Below are 18,292 nucleotides of genomic sequence, written 5' to 3'. Positions count from 1 at the left end.
AGTAAAGTCCAGATATGTAGATAAGTGTTGTGGGGCTAAAGTTGGCCTCACTCACTGTCCTCCCCTGACCACAACTTTAAATGGTCCGTAGCGGGGCTATGCACCATTTTCCTAGTGGCACAAAGGTCTGGGGAAAGACACATGCCCTCATCACATAGGACGATAATAATAATAATAATAATGGCATTTATTAAGCACTTACTATGTGCAAAGCACTGTTCTAAGCGCTGGAGAGGTTACAAGGTGATCCGATCGTCCCACGTGGGGCTCACAGTCTTAATCCCCATTTTACAGATGAGGTACCTGAGGTACAGAGAAGTGAAGTGACTTGCCCAAAGTCACCCAGCTGACAAGTGGCGGAGCCGGGATTTGAACCCATGACCTCTGACTCCAAAGCCCGGGCTCTTTCCACTGAGCCACACTGCTTCTCCCTACATTTATGAATTCTCAGAGAGAAGACGACTCCCTAAACTGACCACAACAATTCAACTCCGTAGTTGCAGGGGATAGAATAGAACCAACTCCTTTTTGGTCACCCTACTTTGAAAAAATGCAAAAATTCAGGTGCAGGCCACCCTACCTCCTTCCTCTCCCCACGGCACTTGTATATATTTGTACAGATTCATTACCCTATTTATTTTACTTGTACATATTTACTATTCTATTTATTTTATTATTATTAATAATAAAAATAATGATGGCATTTGTTAAGCGCTTACTATGTGCAAAGCACTGTTAATGATGTGCATATAGCTTTAATTCTATTTGTTCTGACGATTTTGACACCTGTCTACATGTCTTGTTTTGTTGTCTGTCTCCCCCTTCTCGACTGTGAGCCCATTGTTGGGTAGGGACCGTCTCTATCTGTTGCTGACTTGTGCTTCCCAAGCGCTTAGTACACAGTAAGCGCTCAATAAATACGACTGAATGAAAGAATGAATGAATGAATAAATGAAGGGGAAAGATGTTGTCAAAAGGAACATAGCGGGGATTTCATTATGTGACAATCCATTAGCATCATGCGTGCCTTAGAACTAAACTGACATATTTCAAAATACAGTTAAGTTAACCAATAATATAGTTGTCCTATACTTAATCAAGCAACCCATCAGTGGTATTTATTGAATGTTTACTGCACTTGGGAGAGTACAGTAGACACGTTCCCTGCCCGCAACAAGCTTAGAGTCTATAATGCTGGGGTTGCATCAGCACGGAACCCAGAGTTAACAAAGACTCACACTGTGGCACCCACCACATCCGACGCCGCACACACGCGTGCACAACTGTCACTTCCAACATCGCACAGCACCGTGGAAGAATATTCCGCCGTTACGCTCCAGCCAAGACACATAATGAAAACATGTGTCTGGCAGAGCTGAGTTTCTAAGAGAATCCAACGCATTAGGCATCATTGTCCCACATATACCCAGGGAGGATATGAGTAATTTTAATAGCACTTTTAAAAAAACTTCCAGTAAATAGCACCCTAGAGAGCTAACAAAAACCTCTCTCCTCACAGTGTCATTAGGAAGTAAATTAAAATTAGCTTAATATCCACAATCTCATCACCTACATAAATTACTGGCCTGGTCCCATTTTTTTAGATTTTTTTTTTAATGGCAATTGTTAAGCACTTACTATGTGCAAAGTACTGTTCTAAGCGCTGGGGGGGAAGACAAGGTGATCAGGTTGTCCCACATAGGTCTCACAGTCTTAATCCCCATTTTACAGATGAGGTAACTGAGGCCCAGAGAAGTTGTGACCTGCCCAGGGTCACACAGCTGACAAGTGGCAGAGCTGGGATTTGAACCCATGACCTCTGACTCCCAAGCCCGTTCTCTTTCCACTGATATGTTTGTACGTATTTATTACTCCATTTATTTATTTATTTATTTATTTATTTATTTATTTTCTTTGTACATATTTATTCTATTTATTTTATTTTGTTAATATGTTTTGCTTTGTTCTCTGTCTCCCCCTTCTAGACTGTGAGCCCATTGTTGGGTAGGGACCGTCTCCATATGTTGCCAACTTGTACTTCCCAAGCGCTTAGTACAGTGCTCTGTACACAGTAAGCGCTCAATAAATATGATTGAATGAATGAATGAGTGAATGAGCCAAGATGCTTCTCTAGAATTATCACCCCCTGATAGTCTTGAGGCAGGGGTCAACCCTCTCCTCTTTCCTCATTGTATAGAATCTGCTCTCTGCAATATGCAGGGGGAGCGTCAATCAATTAATCAATGGTATTTATTGAGCGCTTCCTGTGTGCTGAGCATTGTATTAAGCTCTTGGGAGGGTAGGTGGCCTTGTGGATAGAGGCCGGGCCTGGCTCTGTCACTTGTCTGCTCTGTGAACTTGGCTCACTGTGGGAAGGGAATGTGTCCGTTTACTGTTATATTATATTCTCCCAAGCGCTTAGAACAGTGCTCTGCTCACAGAAAATGCTCAATATATATACGTTTGACTGACTGACCTTGACCGACTGTGAGCCCCATGTGGGACAGGGACTGTGTCCACCCTGATTAGCTTGTATCTACCCCAGCGCTTGACGTAAGCACCTAACAAATACCTTCATTCATTCAATCGTATTTATTGAGCACTTACTGTGTGCACAGCACTGTACTAAGCGCTTGGGAAGTCCAAGGTGGCAACATCTAGAGACGGTCCCTACCCAACAGCGGGCTCACAGTCTAGAAGGGGGAGACAGAGAACAAAACAAAACATATTAACAAAATAAATAGAATAAATATGTACAAACAAAATCAATATATAATACAACAGAGGTGGTAGACACGTTCCGTGCCCACAAGGGGCTTACAGTCCAGAGGAAGAAAACAATAAATAATCAATATGTAAATAATAAAAACTAATGAGAGAAATTAGAAATAAGGAATAAATAATGAAGAAGCTCCATTCGATGAATGGAAGATACAGTCTGTATGAGTGAACTGGCCATCAGAGGTAGTTGCAGTGGCCCTGGAAAACCTGGAGAGCTGCTTCCAACAGAACCAAAGATCCTGGAAGCCATAAAAGAGGACCTTGTGGCCACCACCACCAAGACTTGCTCCCCTTATTCATCCTCCCTCCCAGCCCCCCAGCACTAATCTGTAATTTTAGCTGTTTATATTAATACCTGTCTCCTCTCTAGGCTGTGAGCCCACTGTGGGCAGGAAACGTGTCTGTTGTTGCTGTATGGTACTCTTCCAAGCGCTCAGAACAGTGCTTTGACACATTAAGTGCTCAATAAATGTGACTGACTGACTGACTGACCATAACTACGTTGGTCTTGGGAAATTAAACAGCAACAAAGATTGAGACAGTCAGTCTCACAGTCTAAGTAGAAGGAAGGACAGGAGAACTGCGGGAAAGAGAAGTTAAGTGACTTGCCCAGGGTCACGCAACAAGCAATTGGCCAAGCTGGGATCAGAACCCAGGTCCTCTGATTCAATCAATCAATGGTATTTATCATTCATTCATTCATTCATTCATTCAATCATATTTATTGAGCGCCTACTGTGTGCAGAGCACTGTACTAAGCGCTTGGGAAGTACAAGTTGGCAACATATAGAGATGGTCCCTACCCAACAGTGGGCTCACAGTTTAGAAGGGGGAGACAGAGAACAGAACATATTAACAAAATAAAATAAATAGAATAAATATGTACAGATAAAATCGAGTGCTTACTGTGTACAGAGCACAGTACTAAACACATGGGAGAGCACAATATAACAGACTTGGTAGATAGGTTCCCTGCCCACAACAAACCAACAGTCTAGAGGGGATTCGCAGGCGCGTGCTCTTTTCACTCGACCACGCTGCTTTTGAACATTATAGTCCAAAGGCAACTAAATGTACTTCTTGGATGCCCTGAAAATACACGTGAATTAAATGCTCAGGATTTATTAAGCCCCTACAAAGTGCAAAGGGCTTAATGAGGCACATTGGAGAAAAGGAGAAACCTAAAAATCAATGTAAATATATACAGATAAGATGAACACTTCTGAATTCTGTGGCTACTACTACGTATTGATTGATAATAATTCACAAGAATGTAGTGAACCAGGTGCAGTGGGACAAATTGTACCAGGAAGGTTGGATCAGGAAAGCTTCCTCAAAATGATTAGAAGATAGCAGTATGATTCAGAAACACAATGCCTTTGGTTTGAAAAAAGGTCAACATGGTGGCGGAATGTGTTAGAAAGGGTATGAAACGTAAGAGTTCTCTGCACTCTGTAATGGCCAGACATTTACTGGAGAATTAGGTCTAGTTTTGATCATCCTTCGAAAAAGGAGGTAGAGAAACTGCCAATGGTACATTAAACGGTAGCACGTATTATGAAAAGGAATAAGAAATGGGTCCAGGGGAGACAATTTGAATAAACTACGATTGTTTAGCCTAGAGAAGAGAAAGCTAAGTGACTGAATTACTTCTGGCACGCCGCAAGTGTTTCGGGGAGGATACTGATTATCTAGAAGTTCTTCATGACCAGTGAACATAAAACGAGAGTTTAAAAAAAAGGCAGAAGAGAAGACTTGTGGCCTAGTGGATAGAGCATGGGCCTGGGAATCAGAAGTCCCAGCTCCTCCACTTATCTGCTAAGTGACCTTGGGCAAGTCACTTCACTCATTCATTCACTCACTCAATCGTATTTATTGAGCACTTACTGTGTGCAAAGCGCTGTACTAAGCGCTTCGGAAGTTCAAGTTGGCATCATATAGAGACGGTCCCTACCCAACAGTGGGCTCACAGTCTAGAAGGGGGAGACAGACAACAAAACAAAACACCCTTCCATGACTCAGTTACCTCATCCGTAAAACAGGAATTAAGACTGTGAGCCCCAAGTGGGTCAGGGACCGTATCCAACCTGATTAACTTGTATCCACCCCAGTGCTTAGAACAGTGCCTGGCACATAGTAAGTGCTTAAGAATATGAGTTCAAATCCCGGCTCCGCCGATGGTCAGCTGTGTGACTTTGGGCAAGTCACTTCACTTCTCTGTGCCTCAGTTCCCTCACTTGTAAAATGGGGATGAAGACTGTGAGACCCCCGGGGGTCAACCTGATCATCTTGTAACCTCCCCAGTGCTTAGAACAGTGCTTGGCACATACTAAGTGCTTAATAAATGCTATTATTATTATTATTATTAAATATCATAAAAGAAAGAGATTCAGATTGCACAAAAGGAAGGACTTCTTGACAATTAGGGTTTGAAAGCATTACACTAGGCTACCAGAAGAGATGGCTCTCCCAAGTGTCCCATCTAATTCTGATTCTCTAGAAGTCTGGGCATGAACGTAGGGGTGTGTGAGGCAGCAGAGTACGTGTGTCAGAATGTGAGAAAGAGAATACCTCAGTGTCTGGGGAGGTGTATGCATGTTGGCAGGCATGTATGTTTGTGTATGTCTGAGCAATCAAAAGCGAAATTATACGCGCAAGACACATTGTCAGTGGCAATGCAGATGTCAGGGGAGCACATGTATCCGAGAGATGGAGGAGGTGAGGTGAATGCCAGAGGGGAGGAAGTGGAAATGTGAGAGAAGGTATAAGTCGATGACTAAGTGTAAGCATGAAAGAGGAGAAACCAAACGAAAGGAGCCAGGAGGTAGTGTAGGACGAACAGAACTGTAAATGAGATGAAAAAGGTCACATTTATAGCCATAGTTAAGTAATGGAAAATGATTTCAGCTTGCATAATGGTTTGGCATACGGCGAGCCTAAAAATCGGGAGACCAGTAATGAGCAGGGCACAGTCAAGCCCACGAGTGAGGTAACTGGGGTCTGAATGAGGGCTTTGGCAGCTGAGGCCCAGAGGAATGAGCAGTGATGTTAAGTGATGTTGCGAAAAAAGCAGCAGGAATCTGCGACTGACTCTTGAAGAGTGGGAAGTGAAAGACAGGTATATAAAAGTCCACCCCAAGGTTTCAAGCCTGGGGGAGAGGTGATGGATGTGAAGGAATTGATTATATATATACGATGGCATTTATTAAGCACTTACTACATGCAAAGCACTGTTCTAAGCGCTGGGGAGGTGATTAGGTTGTCCCACGGGGGCTCACACAGTCTTAATCCCCATTTTACAGATGAGGGAACTAGTGTCAGTGGTTTGAATGGTGCCACTTGCGCTCTCTTGTCCTGCCAGTGCTGCTCCTTCCAGTGGGCAGAGTTCAAAAAGTGAGTTAGGCAGACAAAGATGAAACACACGATGAAGTCCACGTGAGAACTGACTGGGGGATAAGGCAGGAAAGTGGTGACCGGGAAGCTGGATATTAGGTGAGATTGGCGGAGGAGGATGTGTCCAACCTGCTTAGCTTGTATTAGCTTGTAGTGTTTAGTACAGTGCTCTGCACACAGTAATCGCTCAAAAAATACGACTGAAAGAATGAATCCATCCCAGCACTCAAAACAGTGCTTGCTTGACACATAGTAAGCACTTAACAAATATTATCATTATTATTACTATGTTAAATAGGAGGATCTGGTAAAATGGGAAGCTGCTAGAGCGATGCTGAAGGAGGCCCAAGATTTGACAACACCATGGAAACCAAGAAAGGTCATCCGGGAGAAAGTGGTTGAGTAGGAACAGAAGAGGACGCATGAACAGCTGATTTTTGGCCCTCAAGCTATGCTTTCATCGGCCAGAAAGCTTCATTTGGTAAACAGAAAGCACACGCAGACCAATAATAATAATGGTATTTGTTAAGCGCTTACTACGTGCCAAGCACTGGGGTGGATACAAACAAATCGGGTTGTCACAGTCCTTGTCCCAGGTGGAGATCAGAGTATAAATCCCCATTTTTCAGATGAGGTAACTGAGGCACAGAGAAGCAAACTGACCTGCCCAAGGTCACACAGCAGACGGGTGGAGGAGTCTGGATTAGAACCCATGATCTTCTGACGTCCAAGCCCGTGCTCTATCCGCTTTGCCACGCTGCTTCTCGAGCAACTGATAGGCTACGGAGTGGGAATTCTCTTACATCACTATACTGTATTTTTGCTCTGCAAGGGGGAGTGAGAGCTACTCATAAGCCTTTTGAATGAGGTTTGACAATTTTTACTGCATTTTTACCTGAGTGCTAGGCGAAATACTGCCTGTAAAAATCTTCCTCCCACCCAAAATACTAAATGGTGTTGAGTGATTCCCAGAGCATCCCGAACACTCCTTCCGTAGTCCAAAATGCAATTTTTAAAATCCAGAAATTGTCGCTTGGGAGCATCGTGAATCACCAGAAAAAAAAAAAAAAATCTGCCCAGCCTCAGAATTGAACATAAATAAAAACCTGCCTCTCCACGGGGATATTTTTTTCTCTCTCCCTTTTGGTCGGGGGGGATTTAAGTGATTCTCAGGACATGTCTCCAGCTTTGGCCAATGTCAAAACGTGTTCAATCCCCTTATCTGATGATGGAAGGCAGGCTTTATTCTCTGGCTCCTTCCTTGCTGGGAACACCCTTGTTAACCCTAATTCTTTGCAGGCTGAAAGTACACTGCGCTTGGCCTGTTTTTGATGCTGCACTTCTCTCTCGCCATAGGCAAGCCATGGCCTTTCTCTCCTTATTTAACTTGGCTCGAGGTTGATGTGAAAGCTGGCTGTAGACAGAACGACTATAAAGAATTGCTGTCTGAGCATGGGAAAAGCAGGTCAGTGTCTTTTTTTCTTCCTCCTTGGGCAGACAGGTATTTTCGCCTTTGATCCCCTACTCTGTTTTCCCTCTCTCTCTCATTTGTTACTGAACAGTTCACTTTTCCTTTTTCTCCTTCTCTCCCCCCACCCCCCCCGGCCCCACTCCGGGCCTTTTCGTTGCAGCGTCATCACTTTTCCACATAACACCGTTTGGCACAAAAGGAGGGAACCACATCAAATAAAAGAATTCAACCACAAAAGCTGCTTGGGAACCAGGATCCCAGATTTTTTTTTGTCAATTTACCGTTTTCGGACTTGTTCTCCCATAATCAAATCCTCCCTATCATGTTAACGATGTGGTGTTGTGTCAAAACATTGGAATTCTGCTTCAATCAGCAACCCGGAGCTTAACAGCAAATGAAATTTAAAAAAGCAAAGCTGCTCTCTTGCTAAACGTGGGCTATGCATCGGCTTAGAAGTGGATGGCTTTCTTCTGTTTAATGTACCTCCCCGCTCCAAATAAAGGTGAGTGGAAATTTGTAGACCAATCAAAAAATGATAGAACTGACAGAAGAGTCATAGACCCACAAGGATTGTGGTTTCTGAGACTCACAGTGAAAAATCCGGGGCCGGCTCTGCCACTTGACTGCTGTGAAACCGTAGGCAAGTCACTTCACTTCTCTGTGCCTCAGTTATCTCATCTGTAAAATGGGGATTGAGATTGTGAGCCCCACATGGGGCAGGGACTGTATCCGGCCCGATTTGTTTGTATCCACCTCAGCGTTTAGTACAGTGCCTGGCACATAGTAAGCCCTTAACAAATACTATAAATATTATTATTATCATTATGGGAGTGGACGGTGAAAGTGAGTGAGAGACAGGCTGGGGCAGGGCTGGAGTTGGGGAAGCAACTATGTCCTTGGGAGTCAGAGGTCATGGGTTCAAACCCCAGCTCTGCTACGTCTCCTTTGTGACCTTGGGCAAGCCACTTAACTTCTCTGAGCCTCAGTTACCTCATCTGTAAAATGGGGATTAAGACTGTGAGCCCCATGTGGGACAACCTGATCAGCTTTTATCCCCCCCAGCGCTTAGAACAGTGCTTTGCACATAGTCAGAGCTTAACAAATGCCATCATTATGATTATTATTATTAGAAAGAGCTGGAGCAGTGGCCCACCGTAGCCCCGCCGCCACTGGTATAGATCTTAACTGATCTTGAGGTCCAGTTCCTTGACATCACATTTTTGCTGGGATTCTGAATCTTGAGGTTGCGTTAGATCATGAGAGAGTTTGCTCGGTTAGGAAAGACAGACCTGTAGAGCTCAGGGGAAGGAGGGAGGACAATTGAGAAGCAGCATGGCTCGGTGGAAAGAGCCCAGGCTTTGGAGTCAGAGGTCATGGGTTCAAATCCTGGCTCCACCACAAGTCTGCTGTGTGACCTTGGGCAAGTCACTTAACTTCTCTGAGCCTCAGTGATCTCATCTGTAAAAATGGGGATTAAGACTGTGAGCCCCACGTGGGACAACTTGATCACATTGTATCCCCCCCAGCGCTCAGAACAGTGCTTTGCACATAGTAAGCGCTTAACAAATGTAAAAAAAAAAAACAAAAAACAAACCCGGCTCCGCCAATTGTCAGCTGTGTGACTTTAGGCAAGTCACAACTTCTCTGGGCCTCAGTTACCTCATCTGGAAAATGGGGATTAAGACTGTGAGCCCCCCGAGGGACAACCTGATCACCCTGTAACCTGTATATATGTATATATGTTTGCACATATTTATTACTCTATTTATTTATTTATTTTACTTGTACGTATCTATTCTATTTATTTTATTTTGTTAATATGTTTGGTTTTGTTCTCTGTCTCCCCCTTCTAGACTGTGAAACACGGTGGTGCTGGCTCCCCTATGCCTTCCTGCCTTTCCTCCGCTTCCTGTCAGCCTGTTCGAGTCACAGAGAGACAAGTGAGCAAGGTTCAGTCAGTGTCACGTGCTTCTCCCAGTTCGGCGGCTTCGACTTCTAAAACTGAATTGTTCCTTTTATTCATATTTGAACTCTCACTGAACTTCTGTCAATCTGCCTTTGAAGCTCCCTTTGCAATCCTCATCTTCCACCAAAGTTGTCCTGACTAAGCAGAAATGAGATTGGCTAAATTTTCATCCAGCCCAGCTGAAAAGTCACATCTGTACATCTCGGGATGAGAGACTGAAAAGTCTAAATATGTTATCTCTGTCCATTTATGGGATGGTCTGTGTTATTTCTGTGTTTTTAAGAAAGGCCTACTAACACCTGTGAGCATTCAATACTAACTGACATTGGTCATGACTGAGGTAAATCACGGATAGAGTCACGCAAAGCCGCCTAAACTGAACAAATGCAATTCCAACTTAGATTTTGTACAATGGAATGGGAGTTCAGTTGTCACAAGAAAAATCCTTTCTTTGCTCAGTTGTTGACAGGAAAACTGAAAAGCCAAATTAGAAATTTATAAAATATAAACAGGATTATTTTCCTCAGCCAAATCTGCTATTATTGCAGAGCAATTCTAATTATGCAAAACTGACAAGAAGCATTTTTTTTTTTTAAAGAAGATCCTTGGAGAAGCAAAAAAAGAAGAAAATTGGCAGGAATAACAAAATGGTCAAACGAGTTTTCTTTTGACACATGAAAAGGCATCTGAGGAAGAATGGTTCTTAAAATGGTCTTAATAGGAAAAGGGTTGTGGTGAAAAGTGAAGTCCCCAAACTGCCAGATTGTGAAAATTTATATCTGCGCAATACAAACCAGCAGTCTGCAGGACAAGAATCCTCATGCTGTCTCACACATACAGCTGGGGAGCTGAAATACTGTTTCAGTTCAATCATTTGAGTTCATAGTCCTGACTTCTCAGAATCCCCTGTCATCAGAAGGCAGTATTCCCCAAATTCCAAATCCAATTTTGCTATTTTTGGTATTGCTATTTAAAGATGAACAATCTGTTTATTTCCAGCACATTTACACAGTGGAACAAACATTCGCTCCCCAAAATGGAATTAAAAAATCTGAGTTTTGCAAACTAATAACTTTCATTAGATTTATCTCTTACTAGTCCTCACTGAGCTTGTGATACACTGACTACTAATTGGCAGCTAATTAAGGAAAAAAATCCATTTGGACCAGCAGCATTTGGATGCTTAAAATATGCAGGCAAAGCAAGAAAATTATTTTTCTTTTTAATTAATCAACCAATTATATTTACTGAGGGCTTACTGTATGCAGAGCATGACACCACGAGCTTGGGAGAGTATAATATATCAGAGTTGGCAGACACATTTCGTGCCCACAGCAAGTTTTACGGTCGGTCTAGAGTACACAGTGTTTTAAGCATTTTGCACTATGAAGAGCAGTTCAGTTTTTGGAGGACAAACCCTAATGTGGAGAATAATATCCTTGGTTGATATATTTTCATAATGCCATAACTCTCAATTAACATTTCGCATGAACCCCCATGCACCATGCTAGTTCTTCTTCACAAAGGAAGTTTTGTTTTATGAAAGGAAACTGGTCCACTCAGAATACTAGTTCTAGGAGTCATGGAAAAAGAAAGAAAAAAATATTCCCCCATCTTTTTAGCAAAATTGCTTTTGACAATAAATAACTCAAATTTTGTAAAGCACACATTCTGCCCTGAAAAAAAAAATCTTACATGAGGCTATACGTTGGCAAAGAGAACGGTTTATTTTAACTTTACTTAAAGATACCAATATATCTACTGATGGGATGAACGGAACAGAGGCAGAGAAGAGTCCAGTTGAAACCTCCTTTGACATATGACTGGAAACTGTGAGCAGTTGGTATTTCATCACCATATTTGTTATTTTGCTAGAGCATCTCTTTAGCCCCTTGGCTGAAAACTATTCTCATCCTGCTTTGACGGCCAAACTATTTTTCTTGAAAGGGGATCAATCCCGTGCACATATTTGGTTTGGTACATTCAGTTACAATGTTAGTGGGTGTTTCATGTCTGGGGAGTGCACTTGGCTGGGAAGAAGAGGGAAAGAAAAAAGGAAACAGGGAGGAGGAGGAAGCTGGAGTGAATAAAATACAAGGGTTCCTGGGATTCTGGTGCTAATTCCTGAGAGCCTCTAATGCCCGAGACCGTGGAAGATGGTGGGAATTTGCATATTTTTCTGATCATGATAATAAGAATAATTGGGGTATTTGTTAAGCACATACTATGGGCCAGGTACTGCACTAAGCACTGGAGTAGATAAAAGTTAATTAGGTTGGACACGGTCCCTGTCATTCATTCATTCATTCAATCGTATTTATTGAGCGCTTACTGTGTGCAGAGCACTGTACTAAGTGCTTGGGAAATCCAAGCTAGCAACATATAGAGACGGTCCCTACCCAACAGTGGGCTCACAGTCTAGAAGGGGGAGACAGACAACAAAACAAAACATATTAATAAAATAAATAGAATAGAAAATATGTACAAGTAAAATTGAGTAATAAATCTGTACAAACACATATACAGGTGCTGTGGGGAGGGGAAGGAGGTAAGGCAGGGGGGATGGGGAGGGAGACGAGAGGGAGAGGAAGGAGGGGGCTCAGTCTGGGAAGGCCTGATTTTTCTGATCATGATAATAATAATAAATGGGGTATTTGTTAAGCGCATACTATGTGCCAGGTACTGTACTAAGCACTGGAGTAGATAAAAGTTAATTAGGTTGGACACGGTCCCTGTCCCACACGGGGCTCACAGTCTCAATCCTGATTTTCCAGATGAGGTAACTGAGGCCCAGAGAAGTGAAGTGATTTCCTTAAGGTCACACAGCAGACAAGTGGCAGAGCCAGGATTAGAAACCATGACCTTCTGACCCCCAGGCCTGTGCTCTAGCCACTGGGCCACGCTGATGGACTGACCGATTCTTATCTGGGCAACAGAATCTCCTTTCTTTAGACTTTTGGCTAAGATAGCCCAACCTCCTATCCTCAGGAGAGTCAGGCTCTAGTCCCAGCTCTCCACTAACTGGACTACTGGGTGACTGGACTCCGTGAAGGTCACATAACCGCTCCAGGCCTCAGGTGCTTTCACCTGCAAAATGGGGATAGGATAGACTGTGAACCCTAATTTGAGAAACTTGTATCTACTACAAGTAGTAATACAAGATACTACTACAAGTAGCAGTATCTACTACTACCCCGGTATTCGGGAAAATACCTTCCAAGCACTTAGTACAGTGCCCTGCATGCAGTAAGCGCTCAATAAATACAATTAAATGACCGAATGAATAGTAAGTGCTTAATAAAATGCCCTACGAATCAGAGCTTATTCTGACAATTCATTTTGGCTTCCTGATTTGGCAAACGCTAACAGCATCACCGCACCAGGCACGAGACCGGATGTGCTCCCCAAAGTGACTCACTGGCAAGTATGTGTGTTTTGCGTGGGTGTGTACAGGGACACAGGTGAGGTTAAGGTGCATGTAGTTTGCCCCGCTCGACTCCAATACAAATAGGAGGATTCCTTTCCTGATCTTAATGCACCCGAGGCACGTAGGAAATTCCAGTAATGAAGGCTAAGATGCCTAACCCCACTTGAGGACTTGCTTAGGGTGAGTTTCAGTGGGCATATCTGGTCTCTCCGCACCTTCCTGCTATTCTTTACTGAACAGCTGAATGAAGAATCCAGAATTAATGATGCCCTTTTCAACACAGTGAAGTGATCTGGAGTCAAACGCTCCCCGCGATCTCCCCAGGGGCTGCCTAACCTCCCTGTTACCTTTCTTTGTAGGGAGTCTCAGTGCTACATTGAAAATGAAATATTAGAAATGCAATACGGCGTATCAGGAAACTAAAGAAAAAAAATCCTGGGTAGAATTAGGTATCCACTTAGCATGCTATCGTGGGAAGGGAATGTGCCTGTTATATTGTTCTACTGTGCTCTCCCAAGCTCTTAGTACAGTGCTCTGCGCACAATAAGCGCTCAATAAATACGACAACTGACCGACTGACCCTCGTCTAACAAGTAATTCCAGTATGATAATAGCAACAGAGGGCTCGGAAGTTGAAAAACGGCCCAAATCTGGCAACTCATTTATTTAGATAGCCTATAGTGTACATACAAGGATTTTTTTTTGCACGGTTTCTTGATATTTTCAAATCTCAGAATGCCTAAGGGCTGCCACGAAATGAACTGATATGTAGAGGGGCTTCTGATGACTACAAATTTAGCCCTTTCTCAAGACACACGGATTTTCCTTGTATTTTTGTGAACCTTCATGTAGCATATGGATTTTCAATAATAAATGATAACATTTTTAGTATTGAGCCATATTTAGATGGGTTTAATGTGCTTCTTAGGCTGCTTGAGTCATGTGAGCAAGAAGAGGAAGTAGTTACAACTATTATTTATAGATGAATAACTGAGTAATTGCCTCAGCAAGCTCATGTGCTGCTTACTGTGTACTTTACTCCTTTTGGCTAATTGAGTGTGTGCAGAATACGTAGGGCTTCTAAATATGGTTCAGAAATGTCTTGATTTCTGGATTTTTTTCTCCTTTTTAGCACTGCATGGAAAGCAGAACAAGGAGAGTGGACACTAGAGTTTAGACTGTGAGCCCGCTGTTGGGTAGGGACCGCCTCTATATGCTGCCAACTTGTACCTCCCAAGCGCTTAGTACAGTGCTCTGCACACAGTAAGCGCTCAATAAATGTGATTGAATGAATGAATGAATAAATAGTATCTTACAGGTTTCCAAAAGCAATTACCTTTTAATTCTTCCGAGTGGAGAATGCAAAGAAATATGGGAAAGCACTTCCCAAAAAAGATGAATGGCAACTGAACAGCAAACATCGAATAATCAACACTGGTTAATGAGGGAATGGTAGTCCTGAAATTTCTCCTTTACTGGCCAATTCTGCATGGGGCAAAATCTAATGTTTGCTTGAGAAAACTACTAGGCTAACAGGGTTCTTAAAGATGCAGCTGAAAGCAGCCTAGCTTTTAACTCAAAGAGAGGGGAATTTGCGATTAGTTCTCATCGTAATTTTTCCAGATCGGCAGAAAGCCATTTGTTTTGAGCCTTGGGAGACATGGATTTTTGGCCATGTGACCGTAGTCTTCCACATTACTCCTGATTGGCAGTGGTGATAACAAGCATGGCGCTCTTCTTCTTATGATTATGATCCTTCTTATGATTAAGCGCTCAATAAATATGATTGATTGATTGATTATGATTTTCCACTGACGAATTTGTGCCTACTTTGGGGCGATTCAAGAGGGCCTGAAGATCTTTTTGTTAAAGGTTTTATTATGGTTTTGTTAACCAATCAATCATATATTGAGCCCTTACTGTGTGCAGAGCACTGTACTGAACAGTTAGGAGAGTACAACACAGTTGTCTCCCCTCTCTGTCTCTGTCTCCAGAATACAACATGTTTGTCTCCCGTCTCTGTCTCTGTCTCCCCCTTCTAGACTGTGAGCCCACTGTTGGGTAGGGACCATCTCTATATGTTGCCAACTTGTACTTCCCAAGTGCTCTGCACACAGTAAGCGCTCAATAAATACGATTGAATGAATGAATGAATGAATACAATATTACAGAGTTGGTAGACCCATTCCCTGACCCCCAGAGAGCTTGCAGTCTAGAGGAGGAGACAGATGCTACAAGAAATTATGGATACAAACTTAAGTATTGGGGACGGAGGGGGAAAATGGTAGAGTGCATTAAAGCCCAAGGCAAGGAGTTTAAATTTTGAGGGACAAAAGGGGATCACTGAAAGAAAAGGGAAAACGTTCATTACACTGTTAAATGAGAGTAAATTAGAGAGGCCTTAGGAGGTCTTCCCAGACTGAACCCCCTTTTTCCTCTCCTCCTCCCCACCCCCCCCACCCTACCTCCTTCCCCTCCCCACAGCACCTGTATATATGTTCGTACAGATTTATTACTCTATTTATCTTACTTGTACATATTTACTATTCTATTTATTTTGTTACTGATGTGCATCTAGCTTGACTTCTATTTATTCTGATGACTCGTCAACTGCCCACATGTTTTGTTTTGCTGTCCGTCTCCCTCTTCTAGACTGTGAGCCCACTGTTGGGTCGGGACCGTCTCTATATGTTGCCAACTTGGACTTTCCAAGCGCTTAGTACAGTGCTCTGCACACAGTAAGCACTCAATAAATATGATTGAATGAATATCAAAAATTAGGAGATAAAAATTACACTTTTCTACCTCTACCATTGTTTCTGATCTACAAAGTAATATTGGATATTATGAATCCTCTTTTTAAATGTAACTACCAATTATGGCAATAACATGATTGGGTCATTTAAGCAACTGGAAAATTTCTAAAACAAAACTGGTAAAAAAATATTTCAAGCACAGTCACAGTAACTGCGATAACTAATCACTTCGTAACAACTCTTCTCTTCTAGACTGTGAGCCCACGGTTGGGTCGGGACCGTCTCTATGTGTTGCCAACTTGTGGCTCAGTGGAAAGAGCCCAGGCTTTGGAGTCAGAGGTCACGGGTTCAAATCCCGGCTCCGCCAATTGTCAGCTGTGTGACTTTGGGCAAGTCACTTCACTTCTCTGGGCCTCAGTTCCATCATCTGTATAATGGGGATTCATACTGTGAGCCCCCTGTGGGACAACCTCATCACCTTGTAACCTCCCCAGCGCTTAGAACAGTGCTTTGCACATAGTAAGCACTTAATAAATGCCATTATTATTATTATTATTATTATTATTATTATTATTATTCTGCTTCTCAACAGGGCATATTCTGTGCAATTATTTCTAGCTTCCTTCTGAATCCTAACTATCAGCCTGGCTCAGTGGAAAGAGCCCGGGTTTTGGAGTCAGAGGTCATGGGTTCGATTCCCGACTCCGCCACATGTCTGCTGTGTGACCTTGGGCAAGTCACTTAATTTCTCTGAGCCTCAGTTAGCTCATCTGTAAAATGGGGATTAAGACTGTGAGCCCCACGTAGGACAACTTGATCACCTTGTATCCCCCCAGAGCTTAGAACAGTGCTCTGCACATAGTAAGTGCTTAACAAATGCCATTATTATTATTATTATTATTATTATTATTATTATTGGGTTCTTATATAGGAAGTGCTATTTTTCGGTAGGAATGGTTGAACGGTAGAAAGTGGCCAGGTTTCTTTCTCCCTTCCAGCTGATTCTGCAGCACCAGGCTTGTCAACTGGAACTTTCATCACATACAAAAATAAATTCTCAAAATGTTTTATGCTGAAAAGTGTGAAATGGTAAGTTGGCCCTTGCATTTATTAGCTACTTGATTGTTCAAAATCCTCACTGAAAGATCGCATCTGCAATTATATGGGAAACGGAAAGCAGGGTTGGGGGTGCTGAACCGTGTTGCCAACTTGTCCTTCCCAAGCGCTTAGTACAGTGCTCTGCACACAGTAAACGCTCAATAAATATGACTCACTATCTTATAGATTTCAAAAAGCAATTACGGAGCCAGATTTTAATTGACAGATGATCAATATTTTAAGCGGCACGGCACAGTGGATAGAGCGCAGGCCTGCGAGCCAGAAGGCCATGGGTTCTAATCCCGGCTCCACCACTTGTCTGCTGTGTGACCTTGGGCAAGTCCCTTCACTTCTCTGGACCTCAGTTACCTCATCTGTAAAATGGGGATGGAGACTGTGTCCAACCTGATTGGCTTGTATCTCCCCCAGCGCTCAGTACAGTGCCTGATACATAATAGGACGCGCTTAGCAAATACCACAATCGTTATTATTAACCCTACCATGTAATAACGCATACTGAGAGGAAATAGCTTTTTTTATCCAGGGACGATTCACTTCTCTGGCTGAGATCTCAGAATCTTTTAAAACTAAAAATAATGTGGGAATTATGTCATTTCAATTGTTTCGGTATGAATCAAAGAGGTTACCCGGGAGGCTCACCGGCTTCTGCATTTGTAATTTGCTTTTAAGGATTTCTGAAAACTAAAGCCTGATGAAATTTAAAAAAAAAAAAAAACACAAACGCAACACCTACGCAGAAACCCAAAAGATGTCTTTAAAGGGGCAAAAGTGCACAGAAATACCAACAATGTCAGGCTTACACGTGCCCCAGAGGTAGGGGAAGGCCCGGCTGCAGCGTGGCTCAGTGGAAAGAGCCCGGGCTTTGGAGTCAGAGGTCATGAGTTCAAATTCCGGCTCTGCCACTTAGCTGTGGGACTTTGGGCAAGTCCCTTAACTTCTCTGGGCCTCAGTTCCCTCATCTGGAAAATGGGGATTAAGACCGTGAGCCCCCCGTGGGACAACCTGATCACCTTGTAACCTCCCCAGCGCTTAGAACAGTGCTCTGCACAGAGTAAGCGCTTAATAAATGCCATCATTATTATTATTATTAAATGATGGAAGACCCAAACCTGAAAGCAAACACAAATTAGGGAGGGAAACTGTACTAACCACTGGGATAGATATGGTTTAGTCAGGTTGGACCCAGTCCCTATCCGATGTAGCATTCACAGTCAATCCCCATTTTACTGATGAAGTAACTGAGGCACAGAGAAGTTGAGTGACTTGCCCAAGGTCACACAGCAGGCAAGGGGCAGAGCCGGGCTTGGAGCCCAGGTCCTGCTGAGAAGCAGCGTGGCTCAGTGGAAAGAGCATGGGCTTTGGACTTTGGACTCCATGGG

General features: G+C 43.0%; 1 protein-coding gene and 1 long non-coding RNA gene across 2 annotated transcripts in view; one reads left to right on the top strand and one right to left on the bottom strand.

Moving 5' to 3' along the window:
- BABAM2 (BRISC and BRCA1 A complex member 2) overlaps positions 1–18,292 on the bottom strand; it is a 359,856-nt gene that overhangs the window by 90,503 nt on the left and 251,061 nt on the right. The window lies entirely within an intron of this gene.
- On the top strand, positions 6,596–9,977 carry LOC119932247. The gene is made up of 3 exons (XR_005452291.1): positions 6,596–6,655; positions 7,531–7,639; positions 9,499–9,977. It is a non-coding gene; the product is annotated as an uncharacterized LOC119932247 (long non-coding RNA).

The sequence above is a fragment of the Tachyglossus aculeatus genome, chromosome 9, assembly GCF_015852505.1.
Source record: "Tachyglossus aculeatus isolate mTacAcu1 chromosome 9, mTacAcu1.pri, whole genome shotgun sequence".
In the NCBI taxonomy this organism is placed as follows: Eukaryota; Metazoa; Chordata; class Mammalia; order Monotremata; family Tachyglossidae; genus Tachyglossus; species Tachyglossus aculeatus.
Note: the sequence above shows the minus strand (reverse complement) of the source record. Positions and strands in the feature narration are given on the sequence as shown.